A 14,789-nucleotide genomic window follows, 5' to 3' on the forward strand; every position below is an offset into this window, starting at 1 on the left:
ACCCAGGAAGGAGAAAACCTGATAGCATAGCCTCAGCTATCACCATTGCCTGCAGCACCATGGTTAATCAGAAGTATGTCCACATGATGAGTTTATTACTACTACAACCAGCATTTGATAAACCCAATACACTAAAGCTATTTATAACCAAATAATTTCACATCACTCTCCTGCTACACCCATTGGAGCTGGTGCTGGTACCTGCTGCTGAGAGACTTGAGGAAAAGTCACATCACTGAATCCCTTGCCAACATTCTCCAACACCAGCCTGGAGTATGGCAGCTCCACTGGGCAGCTAGAACCAGAGGAACAGCAGCATCTACAGGAGTCTGGTGCTCAGGGACTCCTACTCCTAGGGGAAGGGAGAGTGCACCACATACCTGTGAGACAAAAGAATTTAGATGGCAGTGCTTGAGTCCCATAATTTTCTGCTTGTGGGAAGTTTCTTTCAGCAGAATTACAGATGCAGTGCTGGGCTCAGTAGGGAAAATCCGTAGCTCTACCCCAACATTCAGGCAGCCCTGGTGCTCATGAAGATTTTTGGAGAAGGGAACATTTGTTCCCCTTGTCCACTACTGCAGACACAGCTGGGGCTTCTCCCATGCAAGCTCAGCAGGGGTACACCTATAGACAGCCTTTCTGGAGCGCTTCAGAGTGACTGCATTCCCACAGGAAGAGTGCCTTTCAGGTTCAGGCTTGCATAAAAAGTAGAGTCACAGTACCTCTCTATTTAAAACATCAACCTCATTGCAGATGAAAAGATGTGCCTGTCTGATTTGAATAGCCTGGACACTGGGTCAAGAGTGTGACTAGGAAGTGGACCACTCTCCTGCTGGTTTGGCAGAGGCGTTGAGGTGGCTCTCTCCTTTCACTCTGATAAGACCTCAGTGTGTTTCACTGAGAGTTCCCCCAGCCACCTATGTCAAAGTTGGGACTTTCTGCATGTGAGAAGTTTCTTTCAGCAGAAGTACAGATGCAGTGCTGGGCTCAGTCTGAAAAGCTATGTGGCTCTACCTCAACAGTCTGACAGCACTGGTGCTTGCGAAGGGTATTGGAAAAGCTGGGGTTTCTCCCATGGGAGCTCGGCATGGGTGAACCTGTAGACAGCCTTTCTGGAACACTTCAGGGTGATGAAATCCCCAAAGGAGGAATGTCCCTCCATGTTCAGACATGCACTAGGAGTAGAACCACAATCTCTCTTTACATTGAACAACAGCATTCGTGCGCATGAAAAGAGGTGCCTGTCTGATCTGAATAGCTGGAACACTGTGACAGGAGTGTAACTGGGAGGCAGATTGTTTTCCTGCTGGCCTGTCAGGGGAGCTGAGGTGGTTCTCTCACTTCCCTGTGAAAGGACCTCAGTGTGATTAACTGGGAGATCCCCCAGCCACCTCTGTCAGGTTGGGACCTCTCCTCACCACTGGGTATTGCATTTACCCACCTGCTTTAGCCACCACTGGTTTCTAACCAGGGATACCACTCTCATTCCTCTGAAGCCCGAACTATTCAACCTGGAAACAAAATACAGGGGAAAAAATAAATTTTTAAAAAAGTGCACGCTCTGAGGGAACAAGATAAGCTTCAAAAGACCTCTTTCATTTCAACTTCATAGAAGACAGTAAATTTGCTTGCACACTGAGCACATTGCTACTACAAACAGGATTTAAGAAAGCCATGGTACATGGACTCTCTATAACCAAGGAACTCATGCAGAGCCTTCACCTCTGAAAGCAAAAAGAGCCAAACAAGGCTGCAATAAACTATAAACATTAAAGTCACATCATTAAGGGGGAAAAAGAAATTTTAAAAAGCCATATGGTCAAATCAAAAATAAATTCAAGACTAATTAGAAGAAATAGTCTACCCAAATGAGAAACAGAAAAATAATTCTGGCCGTATTACAAAACAGTCTAGAATACTTGCAAAAGATCACACTATCTCACCATCAATGGATTCAAACAAAAATAAAATCCTTTAAATACAAGATAAGTAATTCCAAATGTTGATTATTAAGCTATTCAAAAATATACACGAGAAAGGTGAAAACTAACATAAAGATACTTTTTAGGAATTCAGGATATGAGTAAATATAATCTAAAAAGATAGATATTTTAAAGAAAAACCAATCAGAACTTTTGGAAATGAAAAACACATTTAGGGAATTACAAAATGAAGTGGAATGTTTCAACATTAGACTAGACTTAGTAAAAGAAAGAATTTCAGAGCTCAAAGACAAGACTTTTGAATTGACTTAATCAGACAAAAATAAAGAAAAAAGCATCAAAAGAAATGAACAAAGTATCTTAGAAATATAGGATTATGTAAAATGGCCAAACCTAAGAATAATTGGTGTTACTGAGGGAGAAGAGAAAGCAAAAATTTGGAAAACTCATTTGATAGAATAATTGAGGAAAACTTTCCTAGCCTTTCTGGAGGTTTAGCTATCCATATATAAGAAGTTTAAAGAAAATCTCAGAGATTCCTTGCAAAAAGAACATCACCAACTCATGTAGTCATCAGGCAATCTAAAATCAAAATGCAGAAAAGAATTCTAAGAGCAGTGAGATAAAAACATCAGGAAACCTATAAAGGAAATCCTATCAGACTAACAGTAGGCTTCTCAGCAGAAATATTACAAGTCAGAAGAGATTTGGGTACTGTATTTAACCTCTTTAAACACAACAACTGTCAGTCAAGATTTTTGTATCCAGTAAATTAAGTTTTATAAATGAAGAAGAAATAAAGCATTTTGCAGACAAACAAATGCTGAGACAACTTGTCAGTACCAGACCAGCCCTATAAGAAATGATAAAAGGAGTGCTAAATCTTGAAACGAAAGTTTAATATGCACCAGAATACAACCTCTTAAAATCATAAAACTCTTAGGTTCTATAAAACTATAACACAATGAAAAAAACAACATGTAAAGATAAAAATCAACATAACAACTGGAACAATACCTCATATCTCAATATTAATGTTGAAGGCAAATGGCCTAAATGCTTCACTTATAAGATGCAGATTGACAGAATGGATTAAAAAGTCACAAACCAAATATCTGTTGTCTACAAAAGACTCACTTAACACCTAGGGATTCATATAAAATCAAGATTAAAAGTTAATGTTAGATAAAGGGGTGGAAAAAGATATTCCGCATAAATGGAAACAGAAAGCAAGCAGCAGTAGTTTTTCTTATATCAGATAAAGTAGACTTTAAGGCAACAACAATAAAACAAGACAAATAAGGTCATTTAATAAGGATAAAAGGATCAATCCAACAAGAAGATATTACAATCTAAATATATACATATCTAATTTTGTGGCTCCCAGATTCATAAAACAATTACTACTAGACCTAAGAAATGAGATAGGCAGCAACACAATAATAGTGGGGGACTTTAACACATCACTGACAGCATTAGACAGATCATCAAGGAAGAGTGTCAGCAAGGAAACAGTGAACTTAAGCTGCACTGTGGAATAAATAGTCCTCACAGATATTTACAGAACACTCAACTCATGAACTGCAGAATATACATTCTTCTCATTAGCACATGGAACCATCTTCAAGACAGACCATATGATAGGCTACAAAACAAGCCTTCACAAATTTCAAAAATCAAAATTATACAAAGTGTCTTCTCAGACCACAGTGGAATAAAACTAAAAATAAACTCTAAAAGGAACACTCAAAATTACACAAATATATGGAAATTAAACAATCTGCCCCTGAATGGTTTGGGGGTTAACAGTAAAATCAAGATGAAAATTTGAAAATTCTTTAAAATGAGTGATAATAGTGATGCAAGTTACCAAAACCTCTGAGATACAACAAAAGCAGTGTTAAGATGAACGTTTATAGCACTAAATAGCTATATCAAAAAGTCCAAAAGATCACAAATTGACAACCTAATGTCACACCTCAGGGAACTAGAAAAACAAAAAGAAATCAAACATAAAACTAGCAGAACAAAAGAAATAACAAAAATCAGAGTAAAACTAAATGAAATAGAAAAAAAAATACAAAACATCTATGAAACAAAAAATTGCCTCTTTGAAAAGGTAAACAAAATTGATAGTCCATTAGTTAGATTAACCAAGAAAAGATTCAAATAAACTCAATTACAAATGAAAATGAAGATATTAAAATCAACACCACAGAATACGAAAGATCATTCAAGACTTCTATGAACGCTCTATGCACACAAAGTAGAAAATGTAAAGGAAATGAATAAATTCTTGGGAATATACAACCCTCCTAGATTAAACCAGGAAGAAAAAGAAACCTTGAATATACCAATAACAATCAGTGCAATTAAATCAGTAATAAAAACAATTGCTAACAAAAAAATTCCAGGGCCAGATAGATCCACAGCTGAATTCCACCAGACATTCAAAGAAGAATTTAGAAGAATTCTTCTAAAACTATTTCAAAAGATTAAGAAAGAGGAAATAATTCATAATTCAGTCTGTAAAGCAATATCACTCTGATACCAAAACTAGGAAAAAAAATAACAAAAAAAGGAAACTACAGCTCAATATCCCTGATGACCATAGATGCAAAAATCCTCAACAAAACACTAGTAAACTGAATCCAATAGCACATCAAAAAGATAATACACAATACACCACAATCAAGTGGATTTCATCCCAGGCATGCAGGGATGGTTTAACATATGCAAGTTAATAAATATGATAAATTATATAAATGGAATTGTAAACAAAAACTATATGATTATCTCAATGGATGCAGAAAAAGCATTTGATAATATCCAGCATTCTTTTATGAAAAACACATTCGACCAACTAGACATAGAAGGGACATAACTCAAAATAATAAAGGCATATATGAAAAACCCACAGGCAACATCATATAGGGAAAAGTTGAAAGCATTCTCCCTGAGAACTAGAACAAGACAAAGATGTCCACACTCAGCTCTTCTGTTTAACATGGGACTGAAAGTCCTGGCCAGAGAAATCAGGCAAGAGAAACAAAGAAAAAAGAAAAGAAAAGAGAAAAGAAGAAAAGAAAAGAAAGGGAAAGGAAAGGAAAAGAAAGAAAGAGAGAGAGAGAAAGAAAGAAGAAAGAAAAAAGAGAGAAAGGAAGGAAGGAAGGAAAGAAGGAAGGAAGGAAGGAAGAAAGGAAGGAAGGAAGAAAGGAAGATAATCCAAATTGGAGAAGAGGAAGTCAATCTATCTCCGTTGGCCAATGATGTGATTGTATAACTAGAAAACCCTAAAACCTCCTCCAAAAAACTCCTAGATTCAATCAATGAGTTCAGTAAAGTCTCAGGTTACAAAATCAATATGCACAAATCATTAGCACCACTATACACCACCAACAACAAAGTTGAGAATCAAATCAAGAACTCAGTCCCTTTTAAAATAGTTGCAAAAAAAAAAAAAAAAAACATAGGAATATATTTAACCAAGGAGGTAAAATATCTCTGTAAGAACTATAAGACACTGCTGAAAGAAATCATAGATGACACAAATAGAAACACATCTCATATTCATGGATTAGAAGAATCAATATCATGAAAATGACCATACTGCCCAAAGCAAACTGCAGATTCAATGTATTTTCTATCAAAATACAAACATTTTTTCTCACAGAATTAGAAAAAAAGGAATCCTAAAATTCACATGGAACCAAATAAGAGCCTAAATGGCAAAAGCAATCCTAAGCAAAAATCACTAATTTGGAGGCATCACATTACCTGACTTCAAATTACACTGCCAAGCTGTAGTTACCAAAACAACATGGTGCTGGTATAAAAGTCAATACATAGACTAATGGAACAGAATATATAACCCAGAAATAAAACCAAATACTTACAAGCATGATCTTTGACAAAGCATACAAAAGCATAAATTGGGGAAAGGACATCTTACTTAATAAGTGGTGCTGAGAAAACTGGATTTTCACATGTAGAAGAATGAATCTGGATCCCCATCTCTCATCTTATAAAAAAATCAACTCAAACTGGATCAAAGATTAAAATCTAAGACATGAAACAATAAAATTTCTAGAAGAAAATCCAGGAAAAACTCTTCTGGACATTGGCCTGGCAAGGAATTTATGACTAAGACCCCAAAAGCAAGTGCAAAAATAAATAAATTAATTAATAGGACCTAATTCAACTAAAAATCTTCTGCACAGAAAAAGAAATAATCAGCAGAGTAGACAGAAAACCCACAGAGTGGGAGAAAATATTTGTGAAGCATACATCTGACAAAGGATTAATATTCAAAATCTACAAGGAACACAAACAAATCAGCAAGAAAAGAATCCCATTAAAAAGTAGGCAAATGACATGAATAGGCATTTCTCAAAATAAGATATACAAATGGCCAATGAACATATGAAAGAATGCTCAACATCGCTAATTTTAGGGAAATGCAAATTAAAACCACAGTGAGATACCACCTTACCCTTGCAGAATGACCATTATTAAAAAGTTTAAAAACAATACATGTTGGTGTGAATGTGGTGGAAAGGGAACACTTATACACTGCTGGTGGGAATGTAAACTAGTACAACCTCTATGAGAGACAGTGTGGAGATTCCTTCAAGAACTAAAAGTAGATCTACTGTTCAATCCAGGAATCCCACTACTGGATATCTACTCAAAGGAAAAAAAAAAAAAAAAACATGCCATTATACCAAAAGACAACTGCATGCATGTTTATTGTAGCACAATTCACAATCACAGAGATATGGAACCAGCTTAAGTGCCCATTGACCAATGAGTGTATAAAGAAAATGTGGTATATGTACAACATGGAATACTACCCAACCATAAAAAATAATAAAATATGTCTTTTTCAGGAATTTGGATGGGATGGAGGTGGAGGCCATTATTTTAAGTTAGGTAACTCAAGAATGGATACAAAATACTGTATGTTCTCACTTATAACTGGGAGCTAAGCTATGTGTATGTAAATGCATAAAGAGTGGTATAATGTACTTTGAAGACTCAGAAAGTAGAGGTTTAGAGGTGGGTGAGGAATAAACTACATATTGAGTACAACCTACACTGCTCTAGTGATGGTGCACTTAAATATTAGACTTCACCATTACACAGTTCATTCATGTAACCAAAAACCACATGTACCTCAAAAGCTATGGAAATTTTTTAAATGTTTAAAAATAAATACGTACATACATAACAAAAAAAAATGAAAATTAATTGTAGAATCTCAGCCTTGCTCCTGCCGCCACTGCTACCCAGAGACTGCTAAGCCCCAGTTCATCTGCCACCACCCACTCCAGACACAGAACATCCAGTCATAGATAAATATGAGTTGGTTCAGAAGGCCAAACTAGTGGAGCAAGCTAAGCAATATGATGACATGGCAGCCTGCATGAAGTCTATCACTGAGCAAGGAGCTGAATTATCCAAGGAGGAGAGGAATCTTCTTTCAATTACTTATAAAATTGTTGAAGGAGCCCATAGGTCATCTTGGAGGGTCTTTTAAGTATTAAACAAATGAGGGAAGGTGCTGAAAAAAAAAAGCAATTAGCTCAAAAGTACAGAGATAAAATTGAGACTGAGCTAAGACATATCTGCAATAAAGCACTATCTCTTTTGGAAACGTACTTGATCCCCAATGCTTTACAGAGAGCAAAGTCTTCCATTTGAAAATAAAAGGACACTACTATGGTTTTGTAGCTGAGGTTTCTTCTGGTGATGACAAGAAAGAGATTGTGGATCAGTCACAACAAGCATACAGAGAAGCTTTTGAAATCAGCAAAAAGGAAATGCAACCAACATATCCTACCAGATTGGGTCTGGCCCTTAATTTTTCTGTATTCCATTATGAGATTCTGAACTCCCCAGATAAAGCCTGCTCTCTTACAAAGACAGCTTTTGATAAAGCCATTGCTGAATTTGACACATTTAGTGCAGAGCCATACAAAGACAGCACAGTAGTTTTGAAACTACTGAGAAATGGCTTGACATTGTGGACATCAGATACCCAAGGAGATGAAGCTGAAGCAAGAGAAGGAGGAGAAAATTAAACAGTCTTTCAACTTTCGTCAGCCTCATTCTAAAATTTACACAGTAGATCATTTTTCCTCCATGCTGCCCCACAAGTAGTTTTCTTCTTTATAATTTATGACAGTTTTTTAATTTGATAAAAACCTGTTACTTTTATTTGAATTTCTATATTTCCCATGTGATTTTTTATGTTTAATGTTAGGGGACTAGAGCCGGTGAATATTTTTATGGAGTTAAATGTTTTCACCTTGAGGTAGACAATATGCAGATGTAAAATTTTTACACAAGTTATATGTTTGGAATGGTACTTTTTGTACACTGTGGCTTCACAAGGGCCAGTGTAAAACTGCTTCCATGTCTAAGCAAAGAAAAACTGCCTACATATCAGTTTGTCCTGGTGGGAAATCAAAGGGATAATTGGTTCCAGTCACAGATGTAGCAATTGTGAATACTTTCAGGTATGAATCACTTACAAGGCTGTAATAGAAACAGGTACACTATGGATACCACATGTTGAACCATGTCTATCTGTGGAATGCTCGACTTCAATGTGCATACCTTTGATTACAGCTGCAGAAGTGTTCCTTTCAACAAAGTTGTGACTCAATTTACTCTGGATAAGGGCAGAAATGTTTTACATTCTATTATTTGTAAAGTTGTCTGCTGTTTGTGTTTATTATTTTTTGCTACACTCATTTTATTTGTATTTAAATGGTTTAGGCAACCTAAGAAAAAATGAAAAATTAAAAATGCAGTAAAAGCAAATTGCTTGATATCCATTACTATATATATATATATATATACACACACACACTTTAATATACTATATATACTTTATAGATAGCACAGCAGTAAAACAAAAAATACCTTGTATTTGAGATGATAGCTAGCTTTGTTTAATGTCTTAAACATTTTCATGAGCAATTCGAGATTAGTTGTTAAGAACACATATACTGTTTATGTAAGTAGAGTAAAAGTTTTATGAGTAGACATTTCAACTGTGGTTTCTATAGTTTTCCATGTAAGTTCATCTTTTGGTTCTGAAACTTCTCTAAAAGAAATTGTATATTTTTAGAAATTTATTTATTTTCTCTTGATAGCTAATGGGCTTTTTACCAAGTTTAAACACAAAGATTATCATAAGGAAAATATTATTAACATAACTACTGTTTTCAATAATTTCCCATGTTCCCTTCTGCTTCTCCCATTCTGAAAAAATGAGTTATTATTTTTTGGGAGGGAGGGAGAGATTGATTTTTATAAGGGTAATATGTTCCATTTAAAATGTTGGTATACAGCATTTTCTAACTTAGGAAGCCACAGTGTTTTTGGCCCATCATGACACTGGGTAGTATTAACTGTAAGTTTTGTGCTTCTGAATCACATTTATTTTAGAAGAATTTTTTGATACTGTTATAGTCTGCCTTCAATTCTGATCCTTTATTCTTTCTATGTATCAGGTGCACAAAATTACCTGCCTTTTTTAGTCCTCTGTCTTATCACTAACCATTCCTACTTGGTGGCCATGTACTTGGAAAAAGACCACATAATATTTCTGGCTCCAGTCAATGTCTAAAATACCCTGCTTCCCTTGCTTGCATTCCACAAACTATTTTCCTCATCCTATTTATTGCAGCAAATCTCTCTTTAGTTAATGAGATTGTGTTTAAGTTCTACCTATTCTGAATGGTCTGTCATTTTCTACCTTTAAAATCTATTACCTTTTTCTTCCTCTGTTTTTTAAATAATGATGGGGCTAAGTTATACTCAAAGCTCACTCTACAGAATAGCCCTTTAACACTTTTCAAAAAACAGCAAACAAAACAATGCTATTTTGAAAGTTTTATTTTCTTTTAGGGTGCAAGCTTCTCAAGAGCAGGGACATTTTCTATATGTTCTATAATGCCTAGTACATTGTAAATGCTCAATGTTGATGATGAGAGGCAATGCGTCTTAATGACAAGGGGGAAAAACTAAAATCTCCCCCTAAAAAAAAACCAATTATGTCTTCATATTCTAATAGAAAGAAGAAAACTAAATTTAAAAATATACTGCTGGATTCCTTTCAGGATAGAGTAGTTTCTATCTCCTCTAGGCTTCTCTCACACAAATAAAAAATATGGACATAACAAAACATAAAACAACTCTGAAGGATGGGAAGGATGGAAAGAAGAGGGTGGACTGCTTAGGAATCTTGAAATATTAGAAACTTGATGTGTTCCCTGTGTTTCCTTTTTGCCTTCCATATGTTAGACAGGGCACTGGAGAAACCAACTCAGAATTACTAACAGACATAGGAAAAAAAAGGTGGTGTTAAGGGGTCGCAATGAAGAAATTGAACTTCCACTCCCTGCTTGGTCCTGGGAGAGGGTACTTTAATTCCCTCACTTGTGTGGTGTTAGTGGAACCAAGCAGGAAGTTGGGCTTCCACCTCTACCTAGCAGCAAAATAAAGCAGAACGAGCAGTAAATGGCAAAGCTAGTCAGCACTTTGCTTTCCCCACTGTTGTGCTGTGGGTCGCAGCAGAAAGTTGAGATTCCACCCCCATGAGACAGTAATGGGGTACTACTAGGAAGAACACTTCTCTTCCAACTCCTGGTGTCAGTAGGAACCATTAAGGAGCTAAAGTGCCACCTCTACCCAAAAACAACAGGTGATGTGAGTTAGAACCCTGCTATTATGAAAGATGGTTTCAGTGGATCTCAGCAAGGAGCTGAACTTACACCCTCTCCAAAAGCAACAGGATGACACTAGTGGGCGCACTGCTTTCAGCAATGGCATAGTGGACGGCACTTCTTCCTACCCTGAAACAATAGGTGGTGTGAGCTGGTGTTACTGGGCACTCCACTTTCCCCATAAACATCAGCACAGCCCAAGTTGGAGCAGATCATTCATCCTGACCTAATGTAATGAGGTGTCAAAGAGGCAACAATGGGGCAGTGCCAAGCAGTGTTAGTCAGAGCTCTGTTTTTGCAAGGGTGGTGTCAACAGGGCCCAGTAGGAAGCTCCACTTCCACCCTCACCTAGCACAAATGAGGGGATGTTATTTGGTGCTACTTAGCACTTTCCTTTTCACAAGCCTCTTGTTGGTAGGGACCAGATAAAATTCAACATCATCATCCCACAAAGTCGTGGTGTGAGGCCTGCAAAATGATGCAGTTCAGCACTCTGATTTCCCCTCCATTGATATTAGTGGATGTAGGAAGATGCTGATCATACAATTTCAAATAGCAGCATCAAGGCAGAAGGAGGTGGTATTAGGGGGTTCTAGTTGGGACTAAGTCTTCCATTCCACTAATGTCAACAAGGACAAGTGAGGATATAAACCCCAGTAAGCAGCAATGAAAGAAACAAGTTGGTGCAATGCACTGCTAATCAATCCTCTGTTTTCCCCTTCGATGTCAGTGTTGCCTAACAAAGAGCCAAATTTTCATGCCCCTGAATCAACAATGAGATTCAACATCAAATTTTAGCACTAGCATAACAATAATTAATGAAATTGTATTATACCTAATTTACCAATTAGATATTGTCAGATAGGGTTCTTTTTTTAAAAGCACCAAGTATATGATTACTACAAGAAAATCACTTCAAATGTAATTATTTAGACAGGCTGAAAGCAAAAAGAAAGAAAAAATATATCTAGCATATAAACTCTAATTTTAAAAGAGAACAGGAATGACTATATTAATAACAGGTAAAGTAAAATTTAAAGCAAAGAAAATTACTAGGAACAAGTAACAACATTACATTATGATGTAAATCCATAAAGAAAATGTAGCCATTTAAATGTCTCTGTACCAAACGAGAAAGCTTCAAAATACATGAAGCAAATACTAATAGCATTATAGGGAAAAAATTACATTTATAGTTGGAAACATTGAGAAATATTTCTCAGCAATTGATAGAAATAAGAAAAATTATGCAATGATATAGAAAACTGAACATCATCATCAACCAATATAATCTATGTGTACATTAATAAAACACTATGTAACAACAACAGAATACACATCACATTCTATTCAAACTTCCATGAAGTAATCACTGATATAGACTACACTCTGGGCCACAAAAACAAAACAAATGTAAAAGAATTGAATTTATACATATTTTTCCTCAGATTATAATAGAATCAATCTATAAATAAATAACATAAACAAAGAAGAATAATCTCCAAAAGTTTTGAAATTAAACACCACGCTTCTAAATAATTAATGGGTAAAAAAAAATTCTCAAAAAAATTATGTAGAATAACAAAAGAGAAAATACAACACATCAAATTGTATGCAATAAAGCTAATGCAATATTGAAGGTAAATTTATGGCACTTTACCTGATATTAATATAGCCACTCTTGTTCTATTTCAAATTGGGGTTTGCATGCAATACATGTTTTTTTCCTTTTGCTTTCAGCCTATCTACATAATTGTATTATAAGTAATTTTTTCTAGTAGCAAGAATATACTGCATCTTTTTCAAAGGTCCAGTCTTATTGCATTGGAAAATAAGAACGATCTCAAATTAAAAATTTAAGCTCTCATATGAAGAAACTACAGAAAGAAGAAAAAATAAATTTGATGCAAGCAGAAGAAAGCAAATAAGAATAAGAAAAAAATCTTAATGAATCTAAAAACCAAAAACAATAAAGAAAATCAAAGTAACAGAATGATGGCTTTTGTAAAGATTGACAAATTAATAAACTTCTTATGAGACTGACAAAGATATAAAGAGAAAGGACAAAAAATAGCAATATCATAAATGGAACAGATCATATAACTAAAGATCCTAAAGCATTTTACATCAGTGGTCCCAAACCTTTTTGGCACCAGAGACGAGTTTTTTGGAAGACAATTTTTCCATGGACTGAGGGAAAGTTGGGGAGTGGGTGGTTTCAGGAAGAAACTGTTCCAACTCAGATCACCGGGCATTAGTTAGATTCTCATAAGGAGCACGCAACCTAGATCCTTCGCATGCACAGTTCACAATAGGGTTTGCACTCCTATGAGACTCTAAAGCTGCCATTGATCTGACAGGAGACAGGTTGTAATTCTCACTCGATCACTGCTCACCTCTGGCTATGTGGCCCAGTTCCTAACAGGTCATGGGCTGGTACCAGTCTGCAGCCCAGGGTTTGGGAACCCCTGCTTTAAATGATAAATACAGAGTACTATGAACAATTTTACACACGTAAATTAGGCAACACAGAAGAAATGTGCCAATTTTCTAAAACCTCAAACTACCCAGTCTCACCCAAAATAGAAAATCGTATAATTTTCAGGCACTTAGAGCAATGGAACAGAATAGAGAACCCAGAAATAAAGCCAAATACTTACAGCCAACTGATCTTTGACAAAGCATTAAAAAATGTAACTTGGGGAAAGGACACCCTATTCAATAAATGGTGTTGGGAAAACTGACAAGCCACATGTAGAAGAATGAAACTGCATCCCCATCTCTCACCTTATACAAAAATCAACCCATGATGGATAAAAAACTTAAATCTAAGAAAGAAAGATGTGAAACTGTAGAAATTCTAGAAGATAACACTAGAAATACTATTCTGGAGACTGGCTTAGGAAAAGAATTCATAGCTAAGACACAGCAGCAAATTCAATAGAAAGAAAAAGTAAGTAAGTGAAACCTAATTAAACTAAAAACCTTCTGCACAGCAAAAGAAATAATTTGCAGAATAAACAGACAAACCAAAGAGTGGAAGAAAATATTTGTAAACTGTGCACCCAACAAAGGATTAGTATCTAGAATCTCCAAGGAACTCAAACAAATCATCAAGAAAAAAAATCCTCACCAAAATGGCACATGTATACATATGTAACAAACCTGCACATTGTGCACACATACCCTAGAATTTAAAGTATAATTAAAAAAAAGAAGAAAAAGAAAATGGCCACATAGGAAAGCTCCAGTCTACAGCTCCCAGTGTGAGTGATGCAGAAGACGGGTGATTTCTGCATTTCCAACTGACGTACCAGGTTCATCTCACTGGGGAGTGTCAGACAGTGGGTGCAGGACAGTGGGTGCAGCACACTGAGAATGAGCTGAAGCAGGGTGAGGCATTGCCTCACCTGGGAAGCTCAAGGGGTCAGGGAATTCCCTTTCCTAGTCAAAGAAAGGGGTGACAGACAGCACCTGGAAAATCGGGTCACTACCACCCTAATACTGCACTTTTCTAACAGTCTTAGCAAATGGCACACCAGGAGATTATATTCCGTGCCTGGCTCAGAGGGTCCTACACCCACAGAGCCTCAGTCATTGCTGGCACAGCAGCCTGAGATCAAACTGCAAGGTGGCAGCAAGGATGGGGGAGGGGTACCCACCATTGCCGAGGCTTGAGTAGGGAAACAAAGTGGCTGGGAAGCTCGAACTGGGTGGATCCCACCCCAGCCCAAGGAGGCCTGCCTGCCTCTGTAGACTACACCTCTGGGGGCAGGGCATAGTCAAACAAAAGGCAGCAGAAACCTCTGCAGACTTAAATGTCCCTGTCTGACAGCTTTGAAGAGAGTAGTGGTTCTCCCAGCATGCACCTTGAGATCTGAGAACGGACACACTGCCTCCTCAAGTGAGTCCCTGACCCCCGAGTAGTCTAACTGGGAGGCACCCCCCAGTAGTGGCAGTCTGACACCTCACACAGCCGGGTACTCCTCTGAGACAAAACTTCCACAGGAAAGATCAAGCAGCAACATTTGCTGTTCACCAATATCCGTTGTTCTGCAGTCTCCACTGCTGATACCCAGGCAAACAGGGTCTGGAGTGGCCCTCTAGC

The 14,789-nt window shown here is 36.7% G+C and overlaps 1 pseudogene; it reads left to right on the top strand.

Moving 5' to 3' along the window:
- Positions 1 to 1,087: 1,087 nt before the first annotated feature.
- On the top strand, positions 1,088 to 8,026 carry LOC100438977 (14-3-3 protein zeta/delta-like; annotated as a pseudogene).
- Positions 8,027 to 14,789: the final 6,763 nt, after the last annotated feature.

The sequence above is a fragment of the Pongo abelii genome, chromosome X (assembly GCF_028885655.2).
Source record: "Pongo abelii isolate AG06213 chromosome X, NHGRI_mPonAbe1-v2.0_pri, whole genome shotgun sequence".
Classification (NCBI taxonomy): domain Eukaryota; kingdom Metazoa; phylum Chordata; class Mammalia; order Primates; family Hominidae; genus Pongo; species Pongo abelii.